Raw genomic sequence first — 13,037 nt, forward strand, 5'->3', positions numbered from 1 at the left:
CAAGGGCTGTGGGCTCAATCCCAGGACCCTGATATCATGGCCTGAGCTGAAATCAATAGTCAGACACTTAACTGACTGAGCCACCCAGGTACCCTGATAATCTACTTTTTAGAGCAGCATAACCTTGTGTAGTTGCAGGTTGCCTCCTATATCAGGTATTGTGACACCAAAGCCATGACGCAGCATAATACTGCATCTTCCCTGCCTTAGAGAGTCTGCTGAAAACACTGGCGTCGCCCAACGATTCCATTGTGAATTTATGGCATCTTGTTGCTCTCCCGCACCTAGTGGTGCAAACACATGGCACGCTAGCCTCACGTAGAGAGGGTAGGCTCCGAGCATTGACTGTGTGGTAGGCAGCATAACATTAGACTAAGCTGAAAGAAGCCATATGAACTGCTTCACAGAGAAACAAACATTCCAAAGATTCTTATGGCCTAGTTATCATCATTATGCTTTTGGATTCCAAACACCTCAATTTTCAACATTCAGAGAAGTATGAAAAATCATATCTGAGCACCAACTGCTTCATCTATCAGGCATCACCAAGACAGGCTTTACTTATGTTTGCACACACACACAAAACAAAACAAAACAAAACACCCATATCTGTGTTTGTGTGCACTTGCACACTCTGGGCTTTTAGAGACATAACTATTTATTTTTTAAAATATGGAGGGCTCCCGAAAAAGAATAGACATCATAAAACTGAGATCCTAAGCATTGTGAGGCAATTCCAGAACTTTTCATGGCAATTATTGCAACAAAGTACTGATTGTGGAGTCAGGGCTTTAGGAAATTTTAGTATATGGAGCCACGAGGATTCTGAATCCCAATAGGTGTCAGTAAAACACGCATGCTCTTGTTTGCCATACTATTGCTGTGTTTATGATCTCTTAGAAATGAAGCAGTGATGTGTTCTGAAATGAAAGCTTATGCAAGCTGAGTATAGGTGGTGCATGATCACCAAAGGGTCAGGTAACTCTTTCTCTTGTTACATGTTTCCATTCTCCTTTTGATACCCAGAGACACTGCTGTTGTCGTGAATAGACCTTGGAGCTAAGAAAATTGCTATTTGGAAGCCTGAAGACCATCAGTTCTAAGTGGCTGCATGTGGTGTCTTTAATCTTAGGTTGCAAAAAACATCTCCATCTATAGAATGCATATAGTAAAACGTGCTGTGAGGGTTAGATAGAAGGTGGCTGAAACCACCTCGTGTGCTGAGGGCTGTGGAGATTGTTCGGTGGTGACTCCATAGTTCAGTTGTGCAATGCTTAAGGCCACTGGGGCCCCAGGTGCCCACCATAGCCCAAGAAAGGCTATTTCTTTGAGACAGATGCTAGTGAGAACAACTGGTTTTAAAGATGGCAGATGGGGGGCGGGGGCTGATCAGAGGGTTGGTCACCTGGACCCGAAAATTGGAAAATGTATTCCAAGCAGCATGAGCATCTTCTCTTTGTTTAATCAGAAAGTATTGCTTCCAGATTCATATCTAATCACCTTGATCTGCTGTATTCAGTTTAAATCTTCTTTTTCAGGGATAGGAGACTGTTAACTATTCCAAGAAGTATAGGGCTCCCTTGCCTATTCTGTGAAAGAAATCCTCGATCAGAAAATAGAGACTCTGGAGCAGCCTCCACGAGCACTGAATTCTTCTCTTCTTCATCCAGGCAATAAAATTACCGTGAGGTCCCCAACCAGGTATGAATGCCTGTTGCTGCCTCAGGTCACCCAGGAAAATGCCAGTTTCATTCCCTGCTTTTTAACAAGATTGACTTTTTTTGAAGAATCATTATTTAAGAACAAAAAAAAAAAAAAAAAAGCACAAAAACCGAACTGCTACCTGAATAAGCCACCTATTACAATTTGCATCTAATCTTTGACATAATTCATACCACTGTTGACAAAACTCTAATCACTATTAATTATAACCAGGTGTAAAAGAATAATAACTAACTTTTCTTGAGTGCGTCTGTATGCGGAGACTGTGGTCATCAATTTACAACAACCCGAATTGGGTAGGTATTACTATTATTATAAATTAATATAATAAATATATAATAAACTATTATAATAAATAAAGAAGTGACTCAGGGCAGGCACAGAGAGCAAGAATTACTTGCTCATGTTTTCTTCACAAGCAAATATTAGAGCCCAGACCGGGACCAAGGCCATCTCACTGAGCTGTTGGTTGCATGACACAGGAAAATGTAATTGCTACCTTGTATTTCCCGTATGCTCTTTTGCACTACTAGAAGACCTATGTCATATATTATAGTTTAAAAACATGAAATCACATAATTTGGACTGTGCTACCCCCAATTTTTTCATGAAAGGAAGTTACCAAAATTATGGGCAGTACATAGATAACCTACTTTATGAATAGACATAATGGAAAAATGAGATAATTATAAAACCGATGAACAATGGTTATTTGGTTTTGGTAAAGTCCTCTTTTAATTTGCTATTCCCTGTGAAATGATCCAAACATCTGAATACAAAGAATTCAGGACAAAAAAAAAAAAAATCCAAGAACTAAAAAGACTTAACTATTAAATAGGAAACAAAGTTCAGGGCACCTGGTGGCTCAGTCGGTTAAGTGTCAGATCCTGATCTCAGGGTCCTGGATCAAGCCCATGTCCCTTGGGCTCCTGCCCCGGGGTGTGTGTGGGGGGGTGTCTGCTACTCCCTCTCCCCCTTGCTGCCCCGCCCCAGGCTTGTGCTCTCTCTTGCTCACTCTCTCAAATGAATAAATAAAATCTATTTTCTAAAAAAGGAAACAAATGTCTTGTTTAGATATTGCTATTTAACTCACAGAGTGAACACAGAACAGTGTCCAAAGCAAAGGAGAATTTCTGATTTTGCCATTTATTTAATTTTCAAATTCTATATAATTAATTTTACTAGTTATTTTAAAAGGAATATATGAAGTAGTCACTTATTATTTTCAGGTTCAGAAAAATGCCAGTGTGTTTCTAGAGGAATAGGCTAGGTTGTCCCTCAGCTTTTTGTTCTGCTTTAACTATAGCCTCTCCTTTTCCCTATCTCCACCCTAAATTAACCTTTTCTTTTATTCATCTTATCAGATCCCTGTTCATCCTACAAAGGGCTGAAGAGCTAAACTGATAAATTAATTCCTGGAAGGTAGTATATTTCTGTTCCTTCTTACATATAAGATAAGCAGTTAAATATTTAGAAGTCTAAAGAAAGGGAATGACAAAAACAGTCCTAGGATAATAGCGTCTGATTAAACAAATAAAGTAAAAAAAAAAGAAAAAAAGGCTAGAAAGTTTCAAAAGCAAAAAACTTTTTAGGTCATTCTTTCCTTCCTACTTTTGCCTTATTTTCAAATTTTTGAAGTAGACGGTAAGAAGGAAAGGAGGAAAGTGGGGGGAGAAAAATTCCATCGTCAGAGGAAATTGGGGAGAGAAGTCTTTTTTTCCTAATTTTTTTCTACTTTCTCACTTATGTTCCTCATTCTTGGCTTTTTTTTTTTTTTTTCTCCTCCCCAGGCACCTGGGGTTCGATGGAGAGGAAACTCAATCACCCCCATGAATCCAATGCCACATGTTACCTGTATAGCTAGAGCCCACGTCATAATTATTCTCAGGTGTCTAAGGCCCTGAACACACTTGATTACCTGAGCCATCTCTCTGACTGATAAGGTAGGAAGATGCTTTGTCTTCTACCATTTATGAGACAGGCAACAGATGTATAGTTACTATTTTGCACAATGAGATGCCATCTCAGTATAATTTAATTAGCCAATTAATAAACAAATATTACTGAGTATCTCTCGTGACTCCAGAGTGGGACACAGACTTGTTGCCCAAGGCCAACTGGGTAGGACACATTTCCTGATGATGCAGTAACCATAATTCAAACTTTTTTCCTGCAATAAAATAATTTATTACAAATGAAATGCATGTCCAACATGTAGGTGTTGTCTTAAATCATGATTTCTACCTCTCAAAGAAAAACTGAAGGCCACTGTAATAAAGATTCAGATTTATGGGGACTATGAGTGTCACAAACCTGCCTTACGACCCCAACACAGGGATGACCAACATGAGTGCAGTTGTGGGGTAACTGCACAGAATATTTGAAGTCAAGATGTACAGATGAGTCTGAATATTACGATTGTCACAACTTAGCACAGGGCTGCTAACTAACTGATGGGAACTGGACTTCATTGAGAATCACATTTCACAAGAAAGGAAATGATATCAATAAAATTTAGATTGTACAATAAAATTTAGATTCTAATAAACCTTTCTCTGCACTGAAACATAAGCACATGATATAGTCCCCCAATCACTTTTTTTTTTCCCCCAAACGGACAAATAAACTTCATGTGAGTTCATGGCTATTTCATTAAAACAATGCTCATCTTTTTCCATACTTTAAAATTTTGACTCACTAAGTAACTTTTCCTACTTAGATAAGAGATTTGCTGTTCCACGGAGCAGTATTGCAGAGTAGTTTGGGATATGAAGGCTGAAGTCTCACTACATGTGCTCAAATCCCCATTTTATTGTCTTCTCAGTGCTGTAAGCTTAACTTCTTCTTATATCAGTTTTGTCACCTGTCAAAGGATCACGACACTAATACATTGTACATCGTAAGCTTTTGTGAGAATGAAATGGGTTAACATATAGAAAGTGCCTGACGTATAGAAGTAAACCCTAAATATGGTTTTAGCTATTGTTAAAAATACATTTTGTCCACTCAATCGAAGGTTAATAGAAATAGCTGAATATGGGGCCCTAGGGTGGGAGATGAGGGGTAAGAGAATGGAGAGAAAAAGCATAAAAATATTTTCTAAAGGCCAAAATAGCTCTTTTTTAAATCACTGGCCAGACTTTGGCTTATTGATACCTCAGGGTCTTGAAGAAATGCTCCCTCGGACAGCAAGATGAACAACCCCTGGCTGGATGGAACAGACGGGTCGTGTCAGGAGTGAAAAAGGGAGAACAGCTGGGCGTTTTCACTGATGCGACAAGTTTGTTTGCGACATAAGGTATTTGACTTTAGGCTCATATTTTAAGCCCCATTTTATATATTTATTTAACAGACTAGCAGATTGCAGTGCAAATTCACCTTTTGTGCTTTCTTTCATAGAATGAGTTTCCTAAGCCACATTATAATGTCACATACTGTAACTGCTTCCTCCTTTTCAAATGAAGATTTCAAGATAAATGAGAACTTTTGCCACAGATGCTATCAACATAAATGAGAAAGGTTAAAACAGATTTTTTTTTTTTTGGTTTTCCTTCAAGGCTGAGAAAAATTAAAATAAATTAAAAATGACTTGCCTAAAGACCACATCAATAAACAATATTGCCAGACATCCTGGGTTTAAAGCCTGTTCTCACTGTGTGATCTTAATCAAATTATTTAATTTTTCTAAAATTTGGTTTTCTAATCATAAAACAGGGGTTACGAGTATGCGATTATATAAATTAAATGAATACACATACAGTTCATGGAACAGTGCATATAATAACTACCCATCAATGTTTGCCAATCTGTCATCATTAGCAATTCATGTCTGATGGAACGCACTCTATTAAAGGGTTCTCCTACAAGAAATCATATGAATATAGGCAATTTCCTCAGTATGACTAAGAAGAAACCAGTTCTAAGAGACAAAACTGAGAGCAGTTATATATTTATTATCTACTTTTCTATAAAGACATATATACAGCTGCAAAGATGGCAGCCCATTCCACTCCCCACCCCAGAGCATCTACAAGATGGTCATGACAGCCACATTCTTTCACAAAAGATGAAATTCATATGGGAAATGAACAAGGGGTAGTGGAAGGGGAGGTGGTGGGGGGATAGGGTGACTGGGTGACGGGCACTGAGGAGGGCATTTGATGGGATGAGCACTGGGTGTCATACTATATATTGGCAAATCAAACTTCAATTAAAAAATATTTTAAAAAATTCATCAGCTGCTCCTCTTCGAAACAAGAGTGCCCACCCCCGAGATTGTGAATGTGGTCGAGCATTTCTGTGGGTAACACCCCACCAACTTGTCTGGTACCCCATGCTCTCATTTTCCTGCTACCAGCCAACCCCAGGTGCCCTAGATGCACTCACAACCACAGCAATAGACAGAATGGTCTACGTGGCCATCTTTCTGGAAAACTATCAAACGGTGCTAACAATAAAGGTACTCATTTTGAAAAAAAAAAAAAAAACCTCATTTGCCATTACTTTTAAGGCTGGAAAGACAAAAGAAAGAGAAGCTAAAGTACACTGAACAAGTATATTCAGGAATCCTCTCTGGGCATTTCACATACTTGGTCTCCTGTGACATGGCACTGGCACCCTCACATTAGGTTAGCTTTTAGACACTTGAAATGAAAGCATGGTTTCATGTTGAAAACAATGACTGGATCATGAATCAGGGCACTTGGGGCAAAGGAGTGTCCGTGGTCTCTCACATTTGAAAATAATAATAACAATAATAATCATTTGAGACCTCATCGATCCATAAATGTATGATTTCCTTCCTCTGAAGTTGAGAAAAGAGACATCTCTTTTTTGTCATAAGAAAAATGGAATTTATGTAGCATTACTTATCTTATAATTTCTACAATTAGGAACCCCAATTAGTTGAGAGATACTTTGGTTTGGAGAAGCATGGACTTTACGCTATTTTCCGTCCAAGCCTTTTCCTTTCAGACGTCCTTTTGAATCGTTATGAATTTGCTCTGCTTCCTCTTCTAAATTGTGAGTTCCTGAAAGCAAAAGGCCAGGTTTGGTGGTCTGCTTTATTCCCTTTCTCCAGTTGGTAGCATAGATGCTTAATTTTAACAGATTAATGATTTTTTAATTAATCCATTAATGAATAGATTTAAGATGTTCTATAATCACTCCTGAACAGTTCTGCTTAGATCATATGACCTTTTTATTAGTATTTTCTAGGGAATCAGATAATATGGCAACTACACATCTTAAGTTTTTCAGAACATTCCAGATTTTGAATGTTGTCTATGATTATTGCATCAAATGTTAGAAAATATGTCTCAGTTTCTGGCTTTAGAAATAGAAACTCAGTGTATAAACCTCATACAACACACAGAGAAAACTGTAGCTTCAAGCCCTGGGGTTGAGTGGCAGGTCTTCAAGACCACTCAACTCCAGGGCTTGAAGCTACCTGAAGGAAACAAAGGGTATGTCCTTAGGAATCCAAGAGACCTAGGTTCAAATCCTCATTCTATTCCTTAGTTAAGGCCTGCCATGATTCTTGCTGCCTTTGAAAGGCACTTTTTAATCCAAATCTTACTTGGAAAGTCAAATATTTATGATGGACAAGGGTAGGATTTTCTCCTCAGAGGTGAAGGACCCAGATATCAGCCCATTTAGTTCTTCTTCTTTGTCCTTCCTGTAGCCCATTGGGCCCAGGAAAGGAAAGGAACAAAGTTTGAAAACCACTGATTTCGTCTTTCAGAATCTGGCTTTAATCATCTCCAAACTGGAAATGAAAATATTTACCTGAATCAAGTGCGTTTGTCCTGAAAAAGCTTTCATAGTCACAGCACTGCTTTGGTCTTTAGTCTTCAGATGACATCCTATTCTTAGAACCTTCTTCTGGCTAGGGAGAGCGGATTTGTGAACAGTTTCATTTTCCAACCCAACAAGTCCTGGCTCCTCACATTTTCTCTAATCTCTGCTTGTAAACTGAATAGTACCTTTTTCAGCTTGCTTCTCTCTTTCAATAGAGCTTAACACAGAGAGCTAGAATATTGTAAGAGAAAGGAGTTAGACTCCAGTTTTTGATGTAAAGAGGACCACGGGCATAAGAGATGGATGGAATTGATGGGGTCCGTATTTCCAAATCCAAGATCACCATACCCAACAGCTTAACCACCTGGTTCACAGGCATAGCTTTGTAGCTTCCAACAGGAATCTGAATTTTTCCACCCTTTGCTAATTGTGCAAAACTTTCTACCCCCAACCTCTTCTTGCCAAGAAGTCTCAAAGTCATTGAAAGTTTTGGTACTAGTTTACGTATCAATTACCTATTGCTCCATGAAAAACCACCCCAGAAGCAAGAGATAAGACCACAGCTATTATATTCACTTACAATTCCCTGGGTTAGCAGTTTGGGCTGGGCGTGGCCAGGTGGGTTTGGGCTGGTTTCACCTAGGGTTATTTAGGAGGTTGTGTTTATTTGCTGACTCAGTGTCCAGTGGATAATCTACAATGACCACACACCCACGTGCCTGGTCTTTGTCAAGCTGTCTATGGCATCTCTGTTCTCTGCATTTCCAGCTGGCTGGGTTGGGCTCATTGTCATCTTGCTTCTAGTGTTGCCACTACAAACAAAAGAGGTTAGGTCCCAATAAACAGCTTTCAAACCTCTGTTTATGGAACATTTGCTAATACCACATTGGCCAACATGTCACATGACCAAGCTCAGAATCCAAGTTTGGAGAAATAAATGTTTTCTCCTGATGGGAAGTGTGCCGAAGCCAAATTGCAAAGTCATGTTTATACGAGGGCAGGAGGAACGGAAACCTTCTCTGAAACCATTCCACCACAGATTTATTGTAATCAATGACGCACCATTTTTTTAAAAAAATCTATTTTTGTCCTGCTAGTCAAGTAATGAAGCCCAGGAATGTCTTACTTCTCAAAAAGAATAACAGTAGATTCAAAGTCATACCTGAAATTGTTTCTCTCTCGCTTGAATTTAGATATATTTTCTTGGAAGAGAAAGGAATGTGGAATCGTATCTAGTGTCTTGAGAATTATTCGTTATCCTAGGTTTCTTTGGCTGCAAGCCCAAGCATCCTTGGAAGGATATTGGCAGCTCACGGTTTCCTGGGAGGCTGGAGAACCAGGCCTTAAAACATGTAGGAACAGAGACCCCTAAAAAGACAATGATGCAAAATGGACAGCGGAGGTTTATTCCTAGGTATAGTCTGGTGTCCCCTGGGACACAGTGAGATCTCAACATGAGGAGTATTCGTGCCTCCCTGCTCCAGTTTTAATTTGAATGGCAACTCCACTTTTTAAGTAACAGGGAGTCATGGATGGCATCTGAGCATGGGATGTGTCAACTCCTCGGTGGAGGGCAGGCGAGCAGGTGCAACGGGGACACACTGACTCACAACCAGAGTCAAGGGTTCTGCGTGCAAGTGTTGACAGGCGTCTTGACTGGAGGGTCACAAACCAGGACCGTGGCTTGGGAGAGACTAGCGTAGTTTAGCTTGGTTTGCAACAGGAAACGCAGAGACTGGGGAAGGGCAGGGCAGAAAGAGAGAAGAGGAGAGGAGTTAGATGGATTGTTTTATAGGGTTCATCACCGGCAAACCACAGAGCAGGGAGACGAGCTCACCCAGCAGGAGGCTCGGGGAAAGCCCCATGCTGGAAGCTTCCATGTTGGAAAGGCACCGAAATTCCAGATATGTCTTTTCGGTTGTGTTATTGGGAAGAGATAATATCCCCGTCAAGCTATGATAAGAACAGGGGTTTTTCCAGATGGGCCATGGAGCACACAGGTATTTATTCAGCCAAAGTAGCTCAATAACCTCACTGCTGAGAAGATGATTATTTCCTCTCTGTGGAAATGATTTTTCCTTCTTGAAAGAAGCCCCGGGGGAAGTGACTCAGTTTCTCTCAGGGCATACTACGTGAGGCCTGGGTCTACCCAGTAAGAGTCAGTGCCTCATCTTGAGGAAGGGTCGCCTACCGGGCCAAGGAGCTAACGAACATTATTCACGTATTCCATCTTAAATCGAGGCACCAAATGTGCTCTTAGGGTTTTGTGATGGAGAAACGTGGAATAATGAAGCCCATGCATGATTAAAACATTACTTCTAACAATACTACCGAGATTCTGGATATTTAGCACAAACAAAATACAGAATGTCAAATGTAGGAGTATCGTTCAAAAGACTTGAGACATGATTGCTGAAGGCTAGTGTGTGTGTGTGTGTGTGTGTGTGTGTGCGTGTGTATAAAACCAATTAAGATAAACATCAAAAATGTCAAATAAGTCATCCAGTCTTTTCAAAGAGGTAGAGGTCACGGTGTGCCTTCATGATGAGGGAAGACTTTATAGAAGTAGTATTTTAACCCGTATCTTGAAAGGTGGGTATAAGCCGTGTAAGCTTGAAGAGAAGAAAACAAAACCAAAATCCAAGTGTCCTCGCTTAGTGACTGTTCTTAGGTAAAAGTATGGAGGCCAAGAAAAAAAAAAAAATTAAGGTGGGTGTAGAGGACTTGGGTCAATGAATCCGACTTCCGATATGTGGTGAAGACAGAAGCATCCTGAATGTCTGGCGAAGGCGTGTAAGCTCTGTCGTGCGTGTAACCCAGAGGATCAAAGAGGAAATGCGAGATTGAGGAAGGAGGAGAAGCAGGCTCTGGGGAGGAGTCAGATGGTCCAAGTATAGACACAGGTTGGAGGAGGGAATGAACGGAGTCAGAACGAGCGGATACGGAGTTCCTTCCCGAAGGCGCGGCCTGCCACAGGACACTGAGCGGTGCTCCACATCTCAGATTCCGACTTGTGTCGGGCAGAGTTTATGGCAGGTGTGGAACCTGACGCAAGCTGATGTTGGCTGGGTCTTGCAAGGGACGCTGCTCTTTTCCATCCAAATCCTGAAGAAGACACGGTCTCTGTCTGTAGCTAAGGTCAAGGACTCGGAAGGTTCTGGATGACTGCTGAAAGTGTCCCAGATGTCTACGCTTTGAGTTGACTACACTGTGTCACCTCTCCGTGTCTCAGCTCCCTGTGCTATGCAGTTTAGTTGATGATAGTTTAATTACTATAGATAACTCTCAAACGAATTAATACACGTAAAGGAAATGGAGTGGGGTCAGGTCCGTCCTTATTTACCACCGACGAGCAAATATATCCATGAGACCCATGACCACCTTTTAAGCCCAAACGGTACATGGGGCACCTGGGGAGTTCAGTTGGTCATGTGTCTGCCTTCGGCTGAGGTCACAATCTCAGGATCCTGGGATGAAGTCCCTCTCTCTCTGCTTCTTTCCCTCACTCATATCCTCTCTCTCTCTCTCTCTCTCTCTGTCTGTCTCTGTCTCTCAAATAAATAAGTAAAATCTTAAAAAAAAAAATAGCCCAAACAATATATGACACAAGTGCCATGTCCCACAATAGGACACAGAAAATGACGACAGTGACTTTTTTTTTTTGGACAGTAACTATCTTGAGGTGCCCCCAACCGGATTTTTCTTCAATGGATTATATCGTTCCTCTGAAATTTTACCGAGTCCAAGAGAGTAGGGCAGAAACAATATTTTGTCCTCTCTGTCTTTCACCTGTGAGGATGCATGGATCTTCCCCTTCTATAGTTTTTCAAGCCCCCAAATAATTAGGACAGGCTCTCTCTTCATTTATCCAAAATGCATTGGTCATCCTGGAAACATGCTCCTTCATAAAGAAGCGACTCTGGCATAAGCCCCTGATACCTGTAGATGATCAGAGTCTATCTGGTCACTGCATTCTTTCTCTCTGCCAGAAGTGCACAGCCCCTCTCCCCCTGGCTCAGCCAAGCAACCCCTAGTTGGAGCTGTAAGCCGTTGGGTAGACGTGCTGGCTGAGGCTCTGCAGGTGGAGAAGACAGGCTCCCATCCAGGGTGTGAATCTGCCTCCGTAAAGGTAACCACCGCCCCCTAAATGCTGTGGGTGCAGCTTCTGAGAGGCTGATGCCTGTCTCGAGAGCGTAGTGTTCGCTCTGTGTGGCAGATGACACATTCAGTGGCAGAGGTGGCTTTATTGGCTTTGATCCCGGGGGAGCCCATGCTGTTGGGTCTACGGATGGTCTCCATCCCCACCATACACGGAATAACTTACTCCCTCGATGCGCACATGGTGCCAGCCCTGGGAAGGGCGATGACAGGAGCTGACTGCAGTCACCCTGCCGAATCACCCCGACTTCCTAACTTCTTAGTCATTTAAAGCTTCTCCTGTGGGAGATGCTCTCTAGTCAATGTGTGCACGTGAAATAAAGATCTTCACGTCCAATACTCACTCTGTGGCCTATTTACATGCTTTCCCCCCAGACTTTCCTGCCCCTGTTATTATTACTCCTTTCAGACAGCTGACCAGTCAGCCAGGGCACTTGCCACTGCTCGTGAATTCATATTTATTTCTACTTTTGGCCACTTCTTTTTCTACATAAAGCAGATAAGAGGGTGCACTGCAGGACGCCCTGCCTACTGGGGCGACTTCCCATCCCTGCTGTCTCTAAGGGAGGCTCCTAAGGGGAACTATGATGAAGCTCGTACTACACACCAGTAATATCTATGCGTGAACTGAGCTCCTCTCGTGTGGTCAAAAGAGCAGCTCCTGTACCCCTGGGTTTGAGCTGAGGGGGCAGCAATAGGGCAACAATGGGGATGCGTTAGGGATCCGGGCCAACTGTTCGTGCAGCTTACCTGCATCTCGGAGTTCCTTCTGTATTTTGGATATTAACTCCTTATTGAATATACGGCTTACAAATATTTTCTCCCATTCTGTAGGTCACCTTTTCAATGGTTCATGGCTTTCTTCTGCTGCACAGAGGATGTTCAGCTTGACGTAGCATCACTTGTTTATTTTTGCTTTTGTTGCTTTCATTTTTGTTGTCAACTCAAAAAAAAAATATTGCCAAGACCAACATGAAGGAGCATACTCCCTATGTTTCCTTCTGGGATTTTTTGTGGTTTTGTGCTTATATGTAAGTCCGTAATTCATTTTGAGTTGATGTTCGTGCAGGTGTAAGATAGGAGTCCAGTTTCATTCTTTCCCATGTGAGACTCCAGTCATCCTAACATCTTTTATTAAAAAGACTATCTCTTCTACATTGTTAATTCTATTTTTTTAAGTTTTATTTATTTGAGGAGAGAAAGAGAGAGAGAACAAGTTGAAGGTACAGAGGGAGAGGGAGAGAGACTCTCAAGCAGACTCCAAACTGAGCACAGAGCCTGACACGGTGCTCAATCCCATAACCCCGAGATCACAACTCCAGCTGAAACCTAAGCAACCACACCACCAAGGTGCCTCC

This window comes from Canis aureus, chromosome 21 (assembly GCF_053574225.1).
Source record: "Canis aureus isolate CA01 chromosome 21, VMU_Caureus_v.1.0, whole genome shotgun sequence".
Lineage (NCBI taxonomy): Eukaryota > Metazoa > Chordata > Mammalia > Carnivora > Canidae > Canis > Canis aureus.